General features: G+C 43.4%; 3 non-coding genes across 3 annotated transcripts; 2 read left to right on the top strand and 1 right to left on the bottom strand.

Moving 5' to 3' along the window:
- Window positions 1-1056: 1056 nt before the first annotated feature.
- TRNAT-UGU (transfer RNA threonine (anticodon UGU)) lies at window positions 1057-1129 on the bottom strand. The gene has a single exon. It is a non-coding gene; the product is annotated as a tRNA-Thr (tRNA).
- Window positions 1130-13175: 12046 nt separating this feature from the next.
- Window positions 13176-13257, top strand: TRNAL-UAG (transfer RNA leucine (anticodon UAG)). Its single transcript has one exon. It is a non-coding gene; the product is annotated as a tRNA-Leu (tRNA).
- Window positions 13258-18916: 5659 nt separating this feature from the next.
- Window positions 18917-18998, top strand: TRNAL-AAG (transfer RNA leucine (anticodon AAG)). The gene has a single exon. It is a non-coding gene; the product is annotated as a tRNA-Leu (tRNA).
- The last annotated feature ends 5840 nt before the right edge of the window (window positions 18999-24838 follow it).

Below are 24838 nucleotides of genomic sequence, written 5' to 3'. Positions count from 1 at the left end.
GACATCCATAAACAGAGGCGCGTGGGAAAAGATCCTCTGCCGGCGAGCGGACACTTCAGAGTCACAAAGCGTGTGAAAAAAGTCCCGCTTCCGCAGTTCTGGGGACAACCCTTCTAGAGTGGGATTCCCCTCTTTCACCCAGAGGGTTCCAAAGCAGGGCCAACCCATGAGCTCTTCACAGGCACCCCCAGGTCCCTTGCATCACGTGGCCGCGCGGGGCGGGGGCATCTGCTCGCCCGGGGGCCGTTGGCTGCGGCGGTGGGAGACGCGGTTCTAACCGCGGAACCCGGCGCCAGGAGGAGGGCGGGCCTCGGGACTCAAGCCTGCGCCCCTTCCCGTTCCCTCCCTTCCTGCGCTCGCCTCCCAGTCCAGGCGCGGCTGCACTGGCGAGCTGCAGCTCTCTTCCGTTTACACGTCCACAGACTCGGGGAGGCGGAGGATGTGGAATATGGCACGTACGGGTAAGCCCGATGTTTCTGTGAGAAGACTTCTGGAGAAAATATTTAAAGGTTTTTGTAAAGAGGAACCCACAGTTCCTTTGAGTCAGTAACAAACTTAGTGACCCAAGTCTCGACCTTACTTTTCCCGCTGGCATACCGAAGGTGTTCGAAAACCCACTGAAACGGGACACCTTGCTGGAGTGCCCACACTCCAGAATCCCTCGCCCGGACGGCTCCTCCCCTTTGGCGAGGGGAGCCTGTTCTGGGCTCCAAGCCTGCCAGAGGGTTGGACCCCATTCTTTTCCCCCACCGCCATCAGCCCCGCTAGGGCTCCCGCCGCCCTCAGAGAGGGCTCTCGCGGCCTGGTCAACAGAATTTGTACGTCCGCGGGGCAGGCAGCGCTTCCCGCCGCTTGTAATGGCCTCCGCCACAATCCAGGCAGCAGAGCTGCACTTGCGCAGTAGCGCCTACGAGGTGGCTGCTCTGCGTGGTTTATTCGGGTTGTCAGCCCTGCGGCGAGAAGATATAAGGACCGAATTTCGTCGGGGGTCAAAGTTACTGGAGAGGGAAGGGGTCCAGGAGTAAGAGAGATTTAAAACAATAAGAAAGAACAAGCAGGCCCCAGCGAGATTTGAACTCGCGACCCCTGGTTTACAAGACCAGTGCTCTAACCCCTGAGCTATAGGGCCTCCCGGGCTACTGTCTCGCTTCTTTCTTTGAAAAGGAAAGTTTTTAATGCTGGTTCTTTGTTAAAGGATCAAGTGTAGGAGGCAGATCAAATCCGAATTTCGTTTCAATCAGTTTACTTTTGGAATTCGGTCAGCAGGCTCCTGCTAGGGATAACACAGTGTGAAGGCCAGTAACAGCAACCACCACTATTTTAAGATTGGAGAAATCTGCTTAACCCAACGCAATCTAACACAGTGAAAGAGTCCACCTCCCCGCCCTCACACTGAAAATTAAGAGGGGAAACCAGGCGTAGAGGAAGTTGCCTACCATGGGTCTCTCAGCTGAAACTGGACCTTCCCACTTATTTTCTCTGTGACTCAGGATGGCCAGCGACTTTCAACCGCCTACCTCAAGTTCCTTACATGTAGGGACCTTTCTTACAGCTTGAGTTTCCACGCCAGAGCAAGCATTTGTTAATTCATTATTCAATTCATTTTTCCATTCAACGGACACTGACTGAACTCTAATTCTGTGCTAGGCACGAGGAACAAGGCATCAGATAGGGTCTTGAACTTGAAGTCCCTGTCATATAGTCTTGTGGAATAAAAGAACTTTACTTTTTTATGAAAGAGAACAGCGAAAAGTAGCTGTGCCAGGTGTGAGGGGGGTAGTGGACAGGGCTGAGCTTCGCAGATTCACAGTGAGCCATCACAGAGGCAGGCCTTCAGGTGGGGATGGGGTTTGAGCTGCACTTCGAAGGGAGATTAAGACACAATTCTGGGGGCGGAGTGATCTCTGGTACAAGAAAATATATGAGCAAAGTTGTGAGAGAAAAACGGAGGCATGTAAGGAGCCAAGGCAGAACAGTGGCTGGGGCAGATGTCTGACCTCCTGGAAGCATGGGAAGGTAAGACAGGTTAGTAGGAGACCAAGAGACTTTTGGAATGAGGTTATGCCCTTTAAAAAATTGAAAATGGAAACTCACCAGACATTGATATGCAGAATGAATTGAAAGGAAGAGAAACCAGAGTCAAAGGAACATCAGAGACTGGCCACGGTACAGGTACTCAACTATAAAGCTGCAAGAGGGTGACAGTTATGGGACTGGAAAGGAAGGAAGGAATGAGGGAGAGAGAGGGAAAGCAGATTCAGCTGAAGTTAAATATGAATAAAGAGTCAGTCCAGAGTCAGGGAGGACTCTCAAATATTACACCTCAAAAAAGCAAGATGATATTTTCAGAGGGGAAAAAAAAGTCCAAAGGAGAGATAGGTATTTGGAATGGACAGAGGGGTGAATTGCTGGGATTTAGGTAGGCTGGATTTGAAGTGAGATTGGAGGAGTTTATGGGACTTGTACAATAGCTAGAATACTCGTGTCCTGAAGTCCACAGATTAATAGGCCATGATTAGATCAATTTACATGAATTATCCACTGAGTTAGAGCCTCTAAGAGTCATGTGCTCTTGAAGGAAGAGAGTACAAAAGGAAAACTGAGAAAGTCTGAACATGAACTGAAGAGCTCTGTTGCAGGCATTTGTCCTATGAGTGACTCCCCAACATTTTTGAACATTGTCCTTATATTTGGTAATTTCACATAATATAAGTCTGTCTTAGAAAACTTGCTTTCCCAGCTGGGTGGACATGTGACCTATGTTCCACCAGTAAGATTAATCCAAGGAAGATTTCAATTTAGGTGGTGAATGACACCAGAGGGAAATCCCATGTTTTTTCAATGGTGAGATAAAGGGCTTTCGTAAGTCTGTAGACCGTTATCTTTCTTCGGGTTGGGAAAATTCTTGGTCAACTTTTCAAATGCTGTTTTGCTATATTTTTCTTTCTTCATTTATGAAACTAGAGTTAAACCTTCACACCTCGTCCTTCATTTCTTTTAACTTCTCTTCCATATTTTCTTTTTGTCTCTCCAGGTTGCATTCTGAATAACATACTCGTAATATACTACTGCTCTCTACAGCTGTGTTTAATCAGCTGTTATATCTGCCTACTGAGTCAATTGTACTTATAAATTCTATTTTTCAATTCTAGAAGTTCTATTTTATTCTTTTTTAAAACTATGAAGCCAAAAATTTTTCCAGTTTTACTGAGATATTATTGACATACATCACTGCATAAGTTTAAGCTGTACAGCATAATGGTTTGACTTCCATATATTGTTAAATGATCACTGCTTTGGCTTAGTAGCATCCATTATCTCATATAGATACAATAAAAAGAGAGAGCAAAAAAAAAAGAAAAAAGTTTTTCCTTGTGAGGAGAACTCAGGATTTATTCTTTGAGCGATTTTCATATATATCCTAGAACATGGGTAACTGTAGTCATCAGGTGTCCATTACATGTACTTAAGTACTTATTTATCTTGTAACTGGTAATTTGTACCTTTTAACCACCTTTCTCCTATCCACCTCTCCCCAACCCCTGCCTCTGGTAACCACAAATCTGATCTCTTTTTCTATGATTTGGGGGGGGGGTTGTTTGTTTTTGTTTTTAAATTCCACATATAAGTGAGATCATATAGTACTTGCCTTTGTTTGACTAGTTTCACTTAGCATAATGCCCTCAAGGTCCATCCATGTTGTCCCAAATGGCAATATTTCCTCATTTTTATGGCTAAATAATATTCATATATTATTATATTACATGTTGTGTGAGATATTATATATTAGATACTATATATTATATATAACAACGTTATTCATTCATTTGTCAGTGGACACTTAGGTAGTTTTCATGTCTTGGCTGTTGTAAATAATGCTGCCATGAACATGCAATTGCAAGTATTGTTTTAAGCTAGTGCTTTCAGGGGTTCCTGGGTGGCTCAGTCAGTTGAGTGTCTGACTGTCGATCTCAACTTAGGTCTTGATTTCATAGTTGTGACTTCAAGCCCCTGTTGCCCTCTATGCTGAGCGCAAAGCCTACTTAAGAGGAAAAAAAGGCAGCAAGTTGTTACTTTTGTTTCCTTTGGCTATTTTCCCAGAAGCAGAATTGTTGGATCATATGGTAGTTCTGTTATATATATATATATATATATATATATATATATATATATATATATATATAGCTTCGGTTTCTCCCAGGCACCTGGAGCACCATCAACCCGAAAGGACACTAAAAAAATGTTAGTGGCCAGACATTTGCTGAGCCTCCAAGATGATGTTACCAAGCTGTAAATCAGGGAGAATGGAAACCTGCAGTCACAGCTTCTCATTCTTTCTGTTTTCCCTTGCTAAGCTCAGCTGATTTCTGCTGAGCTCCATAACCATTATTGGAAGTAGGAGGATAGAGGTAGGTTTACTTCTTGTTCATCTTATGGGAACAGCTCTTTAATATTACGAATTTAAACTTAATATTTGGGGAGAGTGTCTCACCAGACTTTCTATTTTTGCTAGGTGCTGGGTCTTGACATCTGTCCCTCTTGTTTCTCCCACCCAAAGAGGCTGCCAAAATTCTAGCCCAGTTTTGCAGTAATTAGCAAGTGTCTTCAGAGCTACAAAGGTCAATGCTTCCCTTACCTCTCAGATTCTGTCTTTTGTTTAGATTCTGGCCTAGTCATTGCTTACTACCATTTTAAGTATTTTGATGCTTTTAAGAAGATTTGGTAAAATCTTATCCAATATTCTTATCATTTTTCCTCAAAGAGTTTGGTCCAAATTAATTAGCCCACAATTAGTAGAAAGGACATTAGAGTTGGAAGAGCTGTAACATCAATCATATTCTACCACATGAACTGAGAAGCAGAGAAGGCATTACTGTAGGAAGAACACAAGGGAGAGCATGGGGAGGTGATAGTGAGAGAGGGAGCCTGCCTGCACACCTTCTGAGTCCCTGGCTGTGGCCCACTCCAGAGGCCTCAGCATGCTCCACTTTTGGAATCTACGAGATTTTCCTGGATCCTTCCAGAAATCCTCCTTTTTTATTTTAGCAAAAATTGTTTTCAACTTAAAGACTCTCAAGTACCCTAAAGTGCTCTCAGTCTGTGCCTCTTTACCTTACCGCTTTTGTCTTCTAATATTCAGATCAACATTTACCCAATGACAGGTGTATATTGACAACAGATCTCTGTTCCAGTCAACTTGATCCACTTATAATTCCCCAAACAGAACTCACACCTTTTTCAGTTGTGATCATTTGCTTATCATTTCTTCAACTAGAGTGATTTCCCCTTTCACCTTACCTGTCAAACACTACTTATCCTGGAAAGACCATCTCACTGTTCTAACTCAGAAAGCCTTTGCTGTTTACCAAATAGATTTCATCTCTTCTCTCCTCTGAAATCCATGATACTTTTTATTATCCTTGCTGTTCTTTCCATTTCACTCCCACTCTCAAAAGACTAAAGAGGACACATATAATGGAGGTGACCCATGGCACCTAGGAAGTAAGCATCCAGCCTGACATTACCCACTCAACGTATATTCAGTTGCTTATGAAATTATCAAATTATTCTGTTCCCCTTCCCATATTTCTTCATCTTATATGAAAGACTGTCAAAAGATAACACATATTTTAATTTTATTTTTTAGTCTTCCAGACCTACTTCTAAGTTGTGGTTTCCTATCTATTCCTATTTTTCTTATTTTACTTTTTAAAAAAGATTTTATTTTTAAGTAATCTCTACACCAAGGTGAGGCTTGAATTCACAACCCTGAGATCAAGAGTTGCATGTTCTACCAATGGAGCTAACCAGGCATCCCACCTGTGTCCATCTTTTTGAAAATGCAAAGGAAGATACAAAGAAAGAACAAATGAGAAGGCAAAGAAAAAGGGAAGGAGATTCTAGTGCACTTAGCTATGGACTACTAAGTTTATTTTGTTTTAAGAATCATATGCAAAAAAATTTAAAAAAAAGAATCATATGCATTAACGGGGCGCCTGGGTGGCTCAGTTGGTTGAGCATCTGACTTCTAATTTCAGTTCAGGTTGTGATCTCATGGTTTGTTGAATGGAGCCCATGCACTGATGGCAAGGAGCCTGCTTAGGATTCTCTCTCTCTCTCTGCCCCTCCCCACAAGCATGCATGCTGTCTCTCTCTCTCTGTCAAAATAAATAAACATTAAAAAATCATATACATTAATATAACGTCCTCAGCTTATACCTCAGCTCCTTGAAGGGAAGGTTGTATGGTTCATACTTCTGAGTCTCCAGCTACCTAGCCAAGAGACCAGCACATTTCAGGGCATTAATAAGTATTTGAAATGGAGAGCTAACAAATGCAGATATATGTGCAAAGAAAAAAGGATATCATAACCCACAGAAATCTGGACTACCATGGAATCTTTTACTTTCCTCTTCCCGGAATTCTTGGTAAAACAAACACTAAAAATCTCCAAGGGCATTCCAGCTCTCATACAGTTTAAGTGTAAATTCCAGGAAACCAGGTGGCACCTGAATTCAGGTGCCAATTCTCATATGTATGTGGTCACTAAATGGTGTGCCAGATACCAGCACACAGAGCATCCTCATGGAAAAGGGGAGAACTTACCTAAACATAAACATATGGTTACCTACTGAGAGTGAGAATCTCTAAGGTAATGTCCTCAACCAAACACTAAGCAAACACTAAGTAGAATCAGTTTGACGTGGCATGTGCCTTCAGCCCTGCTGGGCAGGTTCCCCTGGAAAATGTCTTGCCTCCTCTCTCAAGTTAGTGCATAGTTTCAGACTCCCAAGGATACATGCTCTCCACTGGGAGAAGCCTCATTCTGTCCTGCTAAGTGGATGACCAGTGCCAGCCACCTTTCGGCTTTTCTTCAGGCCTGAGCAATGCTGGGTGTGGTCTCAGCTGCATCTGGGTGCTCTCAGGTTTGGCAAGTAAGATAGGCAAAGGGGATGTTTCTTGGACTCAGCTTCTACAAGACTCTGCGTTTCTAAGACCTGGAGGGAATGGCCTTCAATCCCAAATAGGTTGAGCTTAATTGCAGGATTTGAGCAAGAGATTTCATGTTTTTAACAGTGTGTGGAAACTAAGACTGGGTATTTAGGGGATCAGAGCAAATGAAAACACAGTAGAGAATGTCACAAAACTCCCCAGAAACTGACTGAGATGAGTGGCAGTGGAAATGCAGGTCCTTTAACGGATGTGCGGTTCAGTTCTTTGACTCATGACGTGATTCTCATGACATGTGATTCTCACTTTGAACACCAGAGGGCCAGGGTTCAAACCTGTAAGATCCAAACCTATGATGCTTAAACTAAAAACAATAGTTACTTCCCAAGACTTCATTTCTGCATTTCATTAGTGTCCCCACCCCCAGTTTGGACCCAACAACCTTGTAAGACTGTTCTGTCCCATCTACTAAAAGATTCAAAGTTTGCAGTATCCTAAACACAAAATGGAGAAATGTGGCATATAGCCGTACATAGCTCAGCCAGAAGAGGGGAGGACAGTAGGGCTTAGTGTATAGCTATCCTTGAGCCGCTGATTCCCTCGACCAGCTGGGGAAGGGTGGCAGCTGACTTTCTACAAAAGTTGATGGCTTGCTTTTTTAAATTTAAGTTCATTTATTTATTTTGGGGGGGGAGAGAGAGAGAGAGAGAGTGAGCAAGCGAGCAGGGGAGGGGTGGAGAGAGAATCCCAAACAGGCTCTGTGCTGTCTAAAGGAAATCTTCTAAGAATTGAAAAGTCAAGCCCTACCCTGCAAACATTTGCCTGGTGCCCTGGAATTCCTGCTGACTTATTCTGCTTTCCATAGCCCCTTTAAATATCACCTGCAGATTACTCTGGTCTCTGTAAAAAGCTTTCTCTTGCTACTTCTGTTCAGACCTTCCACTACTGTCTTCTTGCCTTTGATTTCTTTCTCCCTACACTGCTCATGGCTGTCCAACTTTTTTTCTATCGGGATCATTTTGTAAGCACTGTTCTCAGGCATTTTGCCCAGGTGAACCACAGGAATGCAGAGGGACTGAGTCGCTGGCTAGCTGGCTACCTCACTAGAGGAAGAATGTTTAATGGAAGTCAAGTTTTTAGGTATGTGAAAGAGAAAATTTGAGGGACATCATCACCATCCTCAAATACCTGATAGGCTGCCGTGAGGAAAGAGGAAATAGAAATATTCTTAGTGACAAAAGAGAACCAACTCTCAAGTTACAGGAAATTGTTATTTATAGACATGTGTATGCATATACTTCCAAAAAAATCCTTTTTACATTTATTTATTTTTTGAGAGACAGAGCACGAATGGGGGAGGGGCAGAGAGAGAAGGAGACACAGAATCTGAAACAGACAGCACAGAGCCCAATGTAGGGCTCGAACTCACAAACCACAAGATCATGACCTAAGCCAGGGTTGGACACTTAACCAACTGAGCCACCCAGGTGCTCCTGTATATGCGTATACTTAACTAAATGTGTAAAAGACTCATACACTGAAAATTATAAAACATTAATGAAGGAAACTAAAGAGGACACAGATAAATAGAAAAACATCCTGTGTCCATGGATTGGAAGAATCCAAACTATCCAAAATTGTTAAAATATCCAAACTACCCAAAGTGCTCTACAGATTCAAGGCAATGCATATCAAAATCCCAATGGCATTCTTTATAGAGATAGAAACAAACAATCCGAAAATTCACAGGAATTCACAAAGGTCCCTAATGTAAACTATGGTTCTGGGTGAGAATGATGTGTCAGTGTTGGTTCATCTATTGTAACAGATACACCACCGTGGTGTGGGATGTTAATAATGGAGGAGGCAGTGTATATGTGGGGGCAGGAGGTATATGGGAACTCTTTATACTTTCTTTAATTTTTTAATGCTTATTTGTTTTTGAGAGAGAGACAGAGTGGGAGCAGGGGAGGGGTAGCGAGAGAGAGGGAGACACAGAATATGAAGCAGGCTTGAGGCTCTGAGCTCTCAGCACAGAGCCCAACGTGGGGCTCTAATCCATGGACTGGATTGCAAGATCATGACCTGAGCAGAAGTTTGACCCTTAACCTACTGAGCCACCCAAGCACCCAAACTCTTTGTACTTTCTAATCAATTTTGCTGTGAACCTAAAACTGCCCTAAAAAATAAACTCTATTTAAAAACCCCACAATATTTCTGGATTTCCATGTATCTAATAATGCAGCTTGTTATAAAACATAAATATAAAAAGCAAAATATAACAAGCAAATATAAGAAGCAAAATATAAAAGCATTGTAAGAATAAGATACATAAGACGCAAAAGTTGACAGAACTAAGAGGAGAAATAGAAAAATACACAGTTATCATCGGATATTTTTTTTATTAAATTTTTTTTTCAACGTTTATTTATTTTTGGGACAGAGAGAGACAGAGCATGAACGGGGGAGGGGCAGAGAGAGAGGGAGACACAGAATCTGAAACAGGCTCCAGGCTCTGAGCCATCAGCCCAGAGCCTGACGCGGGGCTCGAACTCCCGGACCGGGAGATCGTGACCTGGCTGAAGTCGGATGCCCAACCGACTGCGCCACCCAGGCGCCCCAATCATCGGATATTTTAACAATCCTCTCTCAGTAGGTGTTAAACAAGTAGACAAAATATCAGTAAGGGCATAAAAGGTTTAATCAACACAGTAACCAATAAATATATGGTTGTGAGAGGTAATAGAATAGATTCCTCAATAAATTTTGCATAAATTTTACTATGCATCTTTGAGTAGCTCAGTTGATAGAGTGGAGGACAGTAGGATGCACATCCTGGTAGACATCCTTAGGTCTCTGATTAAGATCAAAGGAGAGTTCAGGTATTGCACACTACTGACAAGGGTGTGGACTCCACCTTGTCTAAGCCCATACAATGGACATGATAAAAAAAAAACTCTTGGACTTAGAAAATCAAGTGAAATAGATTGTAAATATAAACTGTATTTATAATTTGTTTTTTCTTTGAATACTGGGTACAATTGCAGGATTTCTGCCCCCATAGTCATACAGAAGTCTGTGGTAAGTCTTTGAAATTAGGAGACCAAGTATTCTACTTTTGAGAGTTGAACAAAAAAGGAACCACACAGTAGTGGGTGACATTCCCTGTTCTTGGGCTGAGATCTTGCAGGTGCATTGTTCTGGGACCTCAGCCTTCCCAGGCTTAAAGTCTCTGAAGTTCTTTCGCAGATGAGAAAGATCTCCAGCAGCAAGTTTTCTGGGGGGCTCAGGCGATTGTTTTGGGCATGTACTGAACTTTCCAAATGGTCCAGGAGAGGGTAAGGCTGCAAGCACTTCTCCTAGTTTCTCCTGCACCCTTGCTTATCATTATGTCTTACCCAGCAGGACAAATAAACATGCCCAGAGATCACAGAAGATAGCACCATTTTCCATTTTCTGTGGTTCATTTGAGATCTCTGTGTTTCTACAGGTGGGTATCCTTAAGTGGAAGCCCTATCGAAATCCCAAAGGGTGGTAAAGTGGCCACTACCATTGTCCAGTATTGGGAGGCCCTTTTCCCTGTCCCTAACATTAGGATTCACTAGGGGTGCCTGGGTGGCTCACTCAGTTAAGCATCTGACACTTGGTTTTGGCTTAGGTCATGATCTCATGGTTAGTGGATTTGAGCCCCACATCGGACTCTGTGCTGGTGGTGAGGAGCCTGCTTGGGATTCTCTCTCTCTCTCTCTCTCTCTCTCTCTCTCTCTTTCTCTCTCTCCCTCTCTCTCTGCCTCTCTCCTGCTTGTGCTCTTGCTCTCTCTCAAAATAAATAAACTTAAAATAATTTAAAAAAAACATTAGGCTTCACTATTTTGCCGGGCTTTTCTCCCTCACTTATAAATTTATTTTATTTGTGATTTCTCATTTATTCCCACTGCTGTCAACTAAGCACACATATCTTCCCTGGACACTGCTCTCAAGAGGTCTCAGGTCTTTGACTTCCTCAATTCTTTTTCCTCACTTCTACCAGAATTCTAAATTACAAAACTGATCTCCAGGGCGGTGGTTCTCAAAGCACGTTCCCTGGCTCAGTAACAGCATCAGCTCGCAACTTATGAGAAATGAAAGTTCTCAGGTTTACTAAATGAGAAATTGCAGGGGTTGTGTCCAGCAATGGCTTTTTAACAAACCCTGCAGGTGATTGGGTGCACGTTAAAGTTTGAGAACCACTGCTCTGTGCTTAAAACCCTGTCCCTCTCTCCAGTTATTTGTCTCCACACAAGTGGCCCCAATTTGCCTACACCTGTACCCTTGAAAATGCATTGCAGTTCTTTTTCTGAGAGCCCCACAGAATATGTCAGAGTTAGCATTGCTCTCTTTATGTTGAAGCTTATGGGATTCCAGAAAGAGATCTCTGCCTCTATGCCCTTTTTCCCCTTTTTATAAGGACACCAGTCATATTAGATTAGGGCCCACACTAAAGACCTCATTTTAACTTGATTACCTCTGTATAGACCCTGCTTCTAAATATGGTCACATTTTGAGGTACTGGGGATTTGGACTCTATAGATCTTTTTTTCGAGGGTGGGGGGCAGGGGAGAGGGGGACAGGATTCCACCCATAACAAGGACCGTAGAATTTTACAGGAGGCTCTTGGGGGGGTGGGGAATACCCTTTATGTGTCCCAACACCACCATGGGATTATTTGTCCCTTCTCTTGGGAAGCATAATTGATTAATAGACAATGACTATTGTCTATTTTTAGGAAAGTAAGCCCGGTCTGGCGGCTTCTTCCCTGACATAGGCTGTACATTTGCAAGAGAGAGGGAAGCATAAAGCATAACCATACACAACCTCCCTGTTTAAAGCTCTTTGTGTAAAGTTGCCCCCAAATATCCTTAATTTTATCAAATAAATAATGTTATCCAAATATGATTGGATGTCACCAGGGAGCCACAATTTCCACCTTAAGAAGGCAGAAAATTAGCCGAAACATCACCCAACCCACATCCCCCAGCCTTTCTCTGTGACACAGGCACCTGTTTTTCTCTGAAGACTAGGCACTAACTGTGAATTTATTTCTCTGCTACTGCCACACACTAGCAAAAGAGACACATCAGCTATTGGCATTCTGTAATTTCCACTTGGATATAATCAAAAGGAGCATGGAAACCAAGGTTTGGTAGGCCCAGAACAGAAACGCTGACATTTGGAGAACTGAGGTGTGTCTACCTTCCCTGTGTCAAGAAGAGAATAGGTGTGAATCTTTTTTCTCCCCCATTCTGGAACCTGGCTTGGGCTTCCAGGGAAGATGAGAAGAGGGAAGTTCTCCGGAATCCTGGGTGCTAGGAGCACCCGTGCGGGCTCAGAATCACGGCTCTGTCCCCAGGGAAGGGCGTCTCTGGCTATCTCGGTCCCTAGTCGCCCGTAATAACAGGCGCCACGTGGCTACTACTGATCAGGGGAAAGGGGACCTGTCTGGCAGACGAAGAGTTAGTTCTAAAGAAAGGGACTGAAGGCTTCCCAGCAGCAGGAACCGATCCATTCTGACACAGCCTTCCTTTCGGGCAAGCAGGACTGGGGGGAGGAAGACTCTGTAGACTCTGTTCCGTGCAGACTAGGGAGCTGGCGGAGATTGGCACCGCCTATTTGCAGTTAGGTCTCAAAGGAGCAAAAGGGAACCAGGAGGCAAGCTTTTTTTCTCGGTGGTTTTAATTCACGTCCTACGCTTCCTGGAGACTCGAAGCCTTCTCTCCTGGCTTCGGAACCGAAAAGTATCAAACTCAAAATGTAGCAAAAGCTGCTGCTTTGGTCTTCTTTACCCCACCAGCCCCACCCCGAAGCTATCTGGAGTCTAAAAGAGTTCATTCATCCGTTCAATAAATACTTTCTGAGCGCTTACTAGGTGCTAGGCGGAAGCTGACGCGACCCCTGTCTTTGGAATGCTCTTAGGTTCTAGATCCCAAGAGCTTCGCTTCCGGAGCGGGATGGTTTGGTTTGAAGATCTTTCCCTTTAGTTACTGGAGTGAGAAGAGCTGTTCCGAGGTGGGCGGATGCAGATTGGAATCCTAGTGGAGCGAAGCAGGGAGGGAAGAGTCTCTTCCTTAGGGTCCTTTGGTGATACCTACAATCTTGGTCCCAGGTTGAAGGTTTAAAGACCAATGCTGAGAAAAAGAGCAGAAATGTGTAAGTAGGAAGTGTAGGCAGCTCACTTCCGTGGATTTGGTAGCGTGGCCGAGCGGTCTAAGGCGCTGGATTTAGGCTCCAGTCTCTTCGGGGGCGTGGGTTCGAATCCCACCGCTGCCAGGGTTTTGTTTCTAGTCATAAGTAGTCACGGCCTTTGCCTTCACTCCAAATAAAACTATAGTACCCCTGCGGGATTTGACCAAAACTCAATGTGTGGATTTTCTGACTACTCGGCTCTTGACTGATGGGTTGGGACTAGTGAATGAAGGACTCCGTTTTACTGGCAGGGAGCTCACAAGCAGATCTTTAAAAGACGCACTCCTCTGGATCCCCGATCCCCCCCGCTGTTTGGAAGGGAGAGGATAAGGCCTTGCTGGCCAAAGGATGGCATTTAACCTGGGCACTTAGGAGAGGAGAGGTAGTCTTGGAATCTTGACAGAACCTTGAAAGTGCAGTAAACAGGTAAGGTGGGGCACGGAGGGGAGCAGGGAATGAAGTCAGCCTTTGCTCCTAAGGGTTAACTCGGAAAATTTCAGCAGTTCCACTCAGAGCCAAAGTAAAAAAAATCAGACAGTTGCACAGGGCGCCCAAAGTGTCCCTGTGGTCCCCGGTGCTGCCTCTCGGACCCCTAATGCGTTACCTATAGGATGTTCCGTCTTATTTCTCTTTCCAGGTGCCTCTGGTCTCTCTGCTACTACGGCACCCCCTCCCAACCCACACTCTGTCTCTCCCTCCAAGTTCACCACAGGACAGCAAAGAAGATGTGTTAAGCAGGAAGCTTATCGTCAAGGGAGGCAAGTTCTCACCAGCTCAGGTAAGTGATTCAACCACCAGACTTGAGCCAGGCCAGGAAGACCACTCTGACTCTTACCTAGCCCCCAAAGAGTCCTAGGATGGGTTTGAAGTAAGAATTTGAGCTCTTTAAGGAACATTCTCACTTTCTGGCCTTTGAGGGCAATGTCTTTCCTGCGCCATGTACGTGTATAGCCTTTAGTACCTAGAGGGTGCATTAGGCATGATTTGGATACATACACATGTTTATGAATATATACCGCATTCAGATTTGAATCCAGGCACTGTCCCCTCCTCAAGGCTTTGAGAAGGAGTTCTCTGCTCATTTTAGTAGATGGTGGTGGAACCTGACTGGCCTGTGCCCTAAAGGAGGCAAGAGTTAAGTTTGTCCATGTGGCTTGTTATTCTAGTCAACATCAACAATAGTGACATTTTTGGACCGGATAATTCTTTACTGTGGGGGTCAGAGGTCATGTGTAGTATAGGATGTTTAGCAGTATCCCTGGCCTTTACTCACTGGATACCAGTAATACTGTCTCAGTTATGACAACTGAAAGTGTCTCCAGACATTGTCAATGTCCCTTAGGAGACAAAATCATTCTACAACTATTATGTCCCACTTTGTGGCTTGTTTTCTCAGTCTCTCAACAGTGTCTTTGAAGGGCAAAGTCTCCTAATTTTGATGAAGTACAATTAATCATATTTTTCTTTTATGGATCATGCTTTTGGTGTTGCTTCTAAAAAAAATCTTTCCCTGATACAACTTGATAAAGATATCATTCTAAATATTTTATAGTTTGGGTTTATGATCCATTTTGAATTATTTTTTTATGTGGTGTTAAGTAGGGATCAAAATTATTTTTTAACATTATTGAAAAAACTACCTTTCTAAAGAACACATTTATCGTGATGAGCACTGAGTAATGTGTATAGAATTGTTGTATCACTATCTCATACACCTGAAACTAATATAACACTGTGTTAGCTATCCTGGAATTAAAATTAAAAACTTAATAAAAAATAAAAAGTAAATTAAAAAAGACTACCTGTCTCTACTGAATTGCCTTTGAAACTTTGTCAACAATCAATAGATAATTTATGTATGGCTCTATCTCTGTACTCCTGTTTCATAGATCTATTTTTTATATTTTAATACCAATACTATGGTCTTGATTAGAGCAGCTTTTATGAGTCTTGATGTCAGTCAGAGTGAGTTTGCTCCAACTTTGTTCTTTTTAAAGTTGTTTTGGGCATGCTATATCTTTGAATTTCCATAGGAATTTTGGAATTAGCTAGTCAATTTCTAAAACAAAGGAAAAAGAAAAGAAAAGAAAAACCAGAGTCACATGGCTGGCTCAGTTGGAAGCACATGGGACTCTTGATATCATGAGTCATGAGTTTCAGCCCCGTTTTGGGTGTAGAGACTACCAAAAATAAATAAACTTTAAATTTAAAAAAACATGTCTTAAAAATACATTTAAAAACCTTGTTATTTTGATTAGGATTGCATTGAATCTATAAATCAACTTAGGGATAATTGATATCTTAATGATATTGAATCTTCTCATTCACAAACGTGAAATGATCCAAGGATCCTTGTATTTAGGTTTTCTTTTATCTATCTCAGCATTTTTTTTTCTGATGTACAAATCTTGGACATATTTTGTCCCTAAGTATCTCACATTTAATGTAAATTGGATTGTTTTTAAAATTGTCAGTTTCTGATAGTTCATTGCTAGGTACAATTATATATATATATATATATAGATATAGTATATAGACAGTAATATATGCAATTAATTGTAATATTTGCTTTCTATCCAACAACTTTGCTGGATTCACTTATTAGTTACAGCTTTCTGTAGATTCTGTAGGAATTTTACATAGATTTTCATGTTTTCTTGGGATAAAAGATACCTTTACTTGTTTGTTTAAACCTAGATGCCTCCTGGGGCACCTGGGTGGCTCAGTCGGTTGAGCGTCTGACTTCGGTTCAGGAGCCCCATGCCGGGCTCTGTGCTGACAGCTCAGAGCCTGGAGCCTGTTTCTGATTCTGTGTCTCCCTCTCTCTCTCTGCCCCTCCCCCGCATGCTCTCTCTCTCTGTCAAAAATAAATAAACATTAAAAAATAAATTTAAAGAAAAACCTAGATGCCTTCCATTTCATTTTTTCCCCCATTATTGATTGGGCAAGAATCCCCTGCGCCATGTTGAACAAAAGTGATGAAAGCAGATGTCCATGTTTACTCCCAATCTTACAGGGAAAACATTCAGTCTTTCATCATTGAGCATGATATTAGCAGAAGTTTTTCATAGCTTCCCTTTATCAGGTTGAGGAAGTTTCCTTCTTTTCCTAATTTGCTGTGAGTCTGTGTCTGGAATGAATGTGGACTTTGTCAAATGCTTTGTCTGCATTTTTTGGTAAGATCATATGATTTTTCTTTTTAGTCTGTTGAAATAATAAATCACATTGATTGATTTTGAATATCAAACCAACTTTGCTTTTCTGGGATAAATCCCACTTGATCCAGATGTATTGTTATTTTATATATTGTGGATTCAACTAGCTAAAGTTGTTCAACTAGGAGGAACTGGATTTCATATTTTAGCCCCTGACTGGTGCACTCACTCTTGAGTTACAGCTTCTTACCCTATTCTTGTAAGAGAGATCTTCATTTTGTTGCTCCACAACCAACAAAACTGGCAGAAGGAAGAAGTAACAAATACTTGTCCTTGGCTCAAGTAATTGCAACTCAACATCCCCAGGCCATCACACTCTAAGACAAAGCCCCCCACTTCCCCCTCATCCCACAACCAGACAGGAACTGAATCTTCTAAAGTGCAACCTGTGCATTTGAGTCTGGAGGAAGCCTGAGCTACACTGCCCCCTGGTGTACGATTTATCCTGCACAGTATCCATCAGGACCCCTAGTCTCTCCTAATGTGGAAAATCTCTGAAGTGTCCTGCAGATCACTCTGGGAGTGGCACCAAACCCTCCCCCAAGATTCCCCGCCTCCCATAGCCTCCCAGATTCCTGGGCTGAACTTTGGGAAGAACGCTGTGGCACTGGAAGGGGCTTCTCTGTCCCATCTCTTCTATAAACTGTGTAAAAGGTCATGGAAAAGCCAATACTTTAGAATATATTGATAAAGTCAGCTCTGAGGATTAAATGAATGATTTAAGATCCATGCAATCTTGAACTGGAAGGCCCATTCTCAGCTGTCATTTCGGGTATGTATTTGGTCCTAGAACTAAGGCTAGTTCAGTCCAGAGCTCACCCCAGGTGTGTGGGAGGAGATAAGGAGGTGAGAAGCCTTGGGTCATCCTGAGATACATAAAAGAATGAGGCTGAAAGACAAATAGAAGAACATGGAGGGATTAGGGAAGAACCTTCGATACGTGGCTCCACATTATAATCTGTGAACAACTTCACCTCTGTTCCAGCACACGGTCCTTACCAAGTCACATGGTCTGGCATGTGGTAGTCAAGCAGCATTGCGACTGCCACTCAGGCATTGAACCTGGCAACTTCTTGGCTGTGTCACAGCAGGTATCCAGAGAAACAGCCTGTGTCAAGCAGGTTTGGACATGACAGGTGGGACAAGTGAGAAGTCCTTAAAAGAAATAGAACTGCTTGTTGGAATATCCTCAGGCACTGGTTTTCTATGTTGGCTGCATGTGAGAAACTATAAAATACTGATGCCTGGATACCACCCATATAGATTATGAGGTAATTGGTCTAGAGCCTAGGTCCACGTCAGAATTTTTAAAAGTTCCACACGTGATTCTAATGAACAGAGCTAAGAACTACTGCTCTAGGGATGTCATGATTATTTTGGCTGTGATGTGCTGGAGCAAAAACCCAACAGAACCCGAAAGCTCTTTTGAAAACTGGAGGCAGCTATCAAATGAAGGCAACTTGTAAACAGGGACAGAATATCCTGCAATAATAAAAACTGCCTGATGGGAGAGGGGAGCTGCAGGGACTGGCAGTCCCAGTCTGGCCTCTGTGCAGTTGCAGGACCGTCTCCTGTCACTTCTCACTAAAATGTTTTTCTTGGAAAAATGAGCATATCGTGTCCCTGAGCTCAGAGGAAAGCCTGGAGATGACGTTCCTTCCTGGGGCTTGGGCATAGCTCTGCAGTGTGTGTGGAGACCGGCAGAGTTGGTCAGCAGGGAACTTGAGCGCTGCTCTCTCTACTTGCCTGGACATTCCCCTGCACAAATTCTGGAGTGACAGGAGCAGTCCAGAGGGTTGATTTTGCCATGCTTAGATGCCAATGTGGTGGCCTGGGAAACCCCTAAGGTCCTAAAAACCCTCAGATTCAAAAGAAATGAGCACCCGCTCTATGAGAGCAGAAAGAAGACATCTCCAAGTGTCTTAGGAATGGAGTGTAAAACCATATAAAGGGCTTTGCTTCCTCTGAAGAAATAATTTAGCAGAGACACATGTCTGAACTCTTTGATATCTCACCTAGTAAAAGAAAGGACTGTAGATTTCCACTGGCATCTAGGTTGTTGGTTAGATTCTAGCTCTAAGTAGGTGTTCAGGCATTTGCAAATGCCCTAGATCTCTGTTTGATAAGACATGCTCCCTCGGAGCAAGGATTTTGTGGCTTTAATTAGCTTGAATACTTCATTGATCTTCCCTAAGATATTTGTAGCAAGACGGAGAGGAAGCCAACATAGTCGACACCTGCAAAAGGCCCACAGCCTTCTCTTGTGTTACAAATTTCATTCACTTATTACTCATGTATTCTTCATTCACTCAGTAAAATATTCCTCTTTAAGCCGTGGGTGGGAGATGGACAATCCAGAGTCTAGGAGGAAAGTAAGCTTTCGCGATGAGCCCTACGGTTCCTCCATCCCTTCCTCCATATGTTCTTGAGATTTAGGACTTCAGAACACAAATCTATGTAATAGAACGGAGATGTAAAGGAAGGTAGTTACCATCAGAAAAAACCAGGCAGAGCCACTACAAGCCAGCGGTAGCGTGGCCGAGCGGTCTAAGGCGCTGGATTAAGGCTCCAGTCTCTTCGGGGGCGTGGGTTCGAATCCCACCGCTGCCAAGTGATTTTTTTACCAGCAGTGGAACTGAGGTCAGAGGATGACGAATAATCACTCCAGTGTCTACTTAGGTAGCACCGGAATGGGTCTGGGCTGAGTACACGAGGGTGAACTTTCAGGTCAAGTGCAGAGAGCGCCTGCTTTCTGGCCTGGGTAGCGCTCTGGAAAGTTTTGCCAACCCGCAACGTTTTGATAAGTCTTCAAAGACGAAGTTCACCAGGAGGTTAAGGGACGGCAAGAAACAAATGTTAAGACTTCACAGTGGCAGGTGTGTCCACAGAAGTAGCTGTCACACGCGGATTGATATAAGGATTGATAGAAGGGCTCGGAAAGGACAGGGAGTGCTTTTTTCTTTTACGTTTTTCCCACTCATAAACGGAAACGCACAGAGGCTTTGCAGCCAGTCCAGGAGCAAAACGTCCAGAGGAAACTCCTTTGGCAAGATCACAGGGCTCAGACCCTAGGGCTGTACTGTCGCCCGCACATACCTGCAACTTTTGCGCCGGCTCCTGGGTTCTTAGGTCCCCGTTGGCCTGTTTTCTGGAGCCTTCCGGCTCGCGTTTCTGTCTCCCCACTCCCAAGCCCCTTTTCTGCTCTCTCGACTCAGTGTCTCCCGGTTCCTCCAGGTCTTCTCGGCCAGGAAGCGAGAAGGAAGGACACGGCTGAGCGAGACTGTCCGAAGTGTCTCGGAAAGGAGGCAATGCCCGCGGGAGGAGGGAGGTTTTTCGGTTTTCGCAGACCTGAGTCAGGGATCCTTGATGACCAACTTGGAAAATAAGCTCACTGCCCCTAAGCGCTTGCTCTCAGAAAGCCCGAGAAAGTTTCGACCCCAAGTGCGAACTCCTATCAGACATTTTCACGTCTTGAACTGTCAGAACTTCCGGATCTGTGCGTGTGGTTTGGGGGCTCCCCCGAAGAGTGGATGGGTGGAACCCAAGTGCAGTCTAAGACTTGCCCCTCTCACTGTGTCTCTTGGGGGAGGTTGTGGTGAGAGCGCTTTTGGGCAACGGGGAGAAACGTCCTTTCGAGGAGGGGGTGAAGAAACGGAGGTGGCCCGTGTCCTTAAAAGAATGACCAAGAGAAACTTCAAGTTTCTGGGCTGCTTCTCCATCTAGGAGTTCGAATATGGTTGTTCCTCTTTTGCTTAAGCATACTCACTTAACAAAATCACAATCCTTATTTAAAGAAAGCCGCCTGTCCCCGCACTCACCTGGCTTATCTAGAATGGAGAGAAACAGTAATGCTAGACTGGCCTCAATTTAAATTCATGGCGGTGATCTCAAGCGTGTCTGCATGACAATCTTACAAGTTTTCGAGAGTCCTCTATAGGATTCTTAAAGATTGCTGTTTCATCCCTTCTCAAAACAGCCATCACTCCTCATGCACTCCTCTAACTCCTCAGCTTTCTCCTTCACCGAGAAAACAGAAGCAGTCACAGGAGAACTTCTACAAGGTCCTCATCCACCTGCTGCCGAGTATATTTAGGACTCCCATTACTGTGGATGATCTATGCGAGATCCTAGCTAAGGCCATCTCTACCCTTGGTGCAGGAGATGCTGTCCTCTCTTGCTTACCCCAAAACATTCTTTCCAACACTTGTTTCTTCTCTGTTCTGTGGGATCATTCCCATCAGCCTACTGGTACGCGGCTATTAAGATCCAATTATCAAATAAAAATAGCACGTTCTGGCAGCAATGATGGGAGCAGATACAAGGCTCGCTTTATATTCACGGTCACTCTAAATCTTCATGCGGCTTTTTCTAGGTCTCTTAGTATCACGCTAATAAGTGGTGCAAAGGCCTGAAATTTGGTTGCATGGGTGGAGTGTGAGAATGGACATTTCTGTTTTCTCCTTAACCTCTTTCTCCCCAACGCTGGTAGGAGCTGATGTAGATCAAGATGTATGCACCTTCCACAAATTAGTGAGTGCCTATTTTTTGCCAAGGATTGTCCTTGGCTGGAGGAGGTAAGGTTGTGATCCCAGGGAATTCACTTCCTAGAAGTCAAAGGATTATTTTCTCAAACAAATGGTGATGTTCAACCCAATCGCCTTCCATCTAGATTACAAAATGTGAAAATAAGTGAAGAGGTTAAGTATGAGGTAGTGTGGCAGAGTGGTCTAAGGTGCAGGGTTTAGGCTATGGTCTCTTGGATTTGTAGGTTTGAATTCCACCACTGCTAATGCTTTGATGTTTTTAAAATAAAAAAAAATCCATCCTTTAAACTTCTCTTATGTACTAAAAAGTTAGTACAAAAAAAAAAATGTGATCAATAGCAGGTGTCTAGTCATTGAGGGAGACCCTCACAATCCAGCCGGGTACATATTACTGATCCCTCAGTGAGAAGACATATAAATTTCCTTTTTCTATAATTTACAGAGAAAAGGGAATTGCTGCTCCATGAAATAATTGAAATGTTGTGGTCTCCCAAAACCATTCTGATCAAAAAGAACTAGGCCGATTTCAGGTTTGGGGCAAGAAACATACATGAAGAGCTGGCAAGGAAGCAAGAATTTCTGCAAACTACTAGGCCATGGCAAAAGTTCTCAGGAGCCAACAAGTTTCCACTGGCCAAAGATGGAACAAACGGATGACCAAAAGGAATACCTACTCCAAAACATTGAATATAAAAACATATAATGATCTCCTAAAGGCAGAAAGAAAAACAACCCATTGATCACCAGTGGGGACAACCAGGGAGAAAATTATTTAATGTGAAATTCGGCAATTAATGGGTTAGAATCAAGCATTATCCCTACCTATTAAATGTTCATTCTGTTTAAGATAACCAAGTAGCCCTAGCTGGTGAATAAAACTTCTGTGAAGAGGAAATCAAGCCAGTAAATATGGATGAAATATAAAATTGGATATCATGATTTAGCTGTGATATTAATATTTAAGGATAAGCTGATGGGGCAATTTGCAATGGAGGGATCAGGCTCTCTGTATGTGAACCCACTGATCAACACTAACATTTAAAATTGAAAGATTATGTGATTTTTGAGCTGATACTCAATACGTGAAGTACATAGAATTGCTTCTGAAGTACTTTTGTAAAAACTCTAACCTTAATCAAGAATTGACAGTTAATGTTCTATTTTCAAGAAATGAAAGAGCAGTATAAATTAAAACGAAGGAAAGCATTAGATTTGGAAAAACGTATACCATTGTCCAAAACAACTGATTCATTTCTTTATTATCTCACTGGCAGAGAGAGAAAAGAGGAGAGACACAGAGACACTGAAAGAGACTGATCCAAAATAGAGGAGATTTACACACAAAGCAAATATATGCGTAAAATCTGTTTCGCTCTTGATTAGATTAAAACCTCTTTATGTGCCATTTTGAGAAAATCAGGGAAATTTCAATATGCATTATGTAATAAATGTTACAAAAGAATGAATATTAATTTTCTTAGGTATAAATTTGTGGATATGTAATAATGTTCATATGATTAGAGAACCATACTGAAATATAAATGGTGATAATACATGATATAGGTTTGTTTTATCATACTTCAGTAAGAGGAAATAGAAGAGGGGACCCAGGCTGGTTCAGCTGGTAAAGCATGAGACTCTTGATCTCAGGATCATGAGTTCAAGCCCCACATCCAGTATGGAGCCTACTTAAAAAAAGAAGAAGAAGAAGAAGAAGAAGAAGAAGAAGAAGAAGAAGAAGAAGAAGAAAAAGGGATAGATAAATTAGTAAAACCCTGAAGATTGTTGAATCTGGGTAATGATTATGATTATGGTATCTCACCATTTACTTTATATGAAAATTGATAAAATAAAGATAAAAATGAAATTCCTTTAGACTTGTGAAAATGTTACATTATTATGCTTAGTATTTACAAAAATCTGATGAGAAACATAAACTTCACTTATGTAGTAAAAACATTCTCATTCTCTAGAACCAAGTAAGACTTACTATTCTATTTTTAGTGTCCTGATTTTTATCTCCAATGTGTAGGTGTTGTTTATTTTATATTTATCCTGCTCATCTATGATTGGACTATTTCATTGTGCAGATTAGTTCCCATTGGTTCAGATTACTGTTATTTTAACTACGTTTACCAAAGTTTTCTTTGTACTTCTTACTAAAACTCCTGTAACATTAGGGTTAGATATTCAGGATTAACCACTCATTATTTAAAAAAATTTTTTTAAAAATATTTATTTATTTTTGAGACAGAGAGAGAGAGACAGCATGAACAGGGGAGGGTCAGAGGAAGAGGGAGACACAGAATCTGAAACAGGCTCCAGGCTCTGAGCTGTCAGCACAGAGCCTGACGCGGGCTCGAACCCACAGACCGCGAGATCATGACCTGAGCCGAAGCCGGACGCTTAACCGACTGAGCCACCCAGGCGCCCCTAACCACTCGTTATTTTAACATTTACATTTTATATTCTATACCTTGTTACTCTTAATGTTTTGGGGAATAGTTCTCTTAGAGACTGGTAAGTCAGTATATATACATCTGAATAAATAAAATTAGTCAAATCAATTTATTAATTTTTCAATTAATACACTTTATGTTTGGGGACGGTATTATGTTAAATTAAGCACAGAGTACAGAGTTCCCATGTATACTCTAACTGCCCTTCATCCACTGTTGTCTCCTATAATGATAACGTGCACTGCTGTGGTATATTTTGCTGCAGTTGATGAGACAATTTTGAGGGTTTATTAATAATTAAAATCCAAAGACACATTTTCACTATGGCAAAATACCTGGGCTCAAAATTGAAGCTTGCTCCCAACAAGACAAGAGAGGAATGCAGCACAGCCTGAGAGGACCAGAGCATGCAAAACTACAAACCCGGCCTGGCTGACTCTTTCTGCCTGGTACCACACAGAGAGAGTAGTACCGGCTCAAAGGCACTGCCCCTCACCCCGATCCTCGATCCTCGAAGGTGCAGATACACCTGCCGCCCACACACGCTCGAGGCAGAGGCACTTGAGTGTGGCTTGTTGTGCCTCTGGGAGACCTTCGCTGGATGGATGAGATGTCTTGGGGAGCATGGGATCTGAAACGTCTGAGAAAGACGCGGAGCTAGGGCAAAGGAGTCCAACCGGGCTCACGCCGGTGATCTCTGCCGCTCTTGTCTTCGGTGCGTCTCCGGGAAGCCCACAGAACCGTGAGCTATTTCGGGGAGCAGCCGCCTCCGCCACAGGAATCCGGGTCGGGGGGCAGAGGTGGGGAGACAAGTGCCCAGAATGGCCGCGGCGCTGGGGCCCCGTGGCCGTGGTCTCTAAGCCTGGCCCTAGAGCCTTTCCCCATCACTTCCCAGTAAGGGTCCCCACGCCAAAAAGTGAGCCCCACTGGGGGCGCAGCGCGGCAGGTGCGTGGTGGGTGGGTGGCGTGGGGACGAGGCGGGGGCTGGCACTCACAACAGGGGGAGGCGAGGGCGCTGAGAGGCGAGATTCCTCCAAGGGGCCTCCACCTGAGCCTGAGGTCCTGCGGTTCGCGGCCGCCCACCCGGTGCCCATGGGGTGGGTTCTCCTTTCCCTTGCTCCGCAAGCCCTTCCCACCCGACCCATGCATCTGTTTCGGGCCTCCATCTCCGCCCCCCTCCCTCTTATCCGCTTTCTGGCCCCTGACAGACGGCCTTAGTCGCCCCCCCCCCCTCCATTGTATTAAGGAACTCCGGGAGGGGAAATGACGCCACACGTGAGGGCCCGGGTTGGGTATCTTAAAAATCCCGGTCCCAGGACACCTGACTACCATCACGTGGAAGCGTGTGTTTGGCTCTCTTCAAAGGGACTTTCCGACCAACCCAAGACAAACTGCACCTGTGACGGACCAGTGTCTTGGCTTCGTCATTTCCAGAAAGAGCGGTGAC

The sequence above is a fragment of the Lynx rufus genome, unplaced genomic scaffold (genome assembly GCF_022079265.1).
Source record: "Lynx rufus isolate CCGP_SWC_20201006 ecotype Redwood Valley unplaced genomic scaffold, mLynRuf1.p SCAF_13, whole genome shotgun sequence".
In the NCBI taxonomy this organism is placed as follows: Eukaryota; Metazoa; Chordata; class Mammalia; order Carnivora; family Felidae; genus Lynx; species Lynx rufus.
This window is presented reverse-complemented; position numbering and strand designations above follow the sequence as displayed.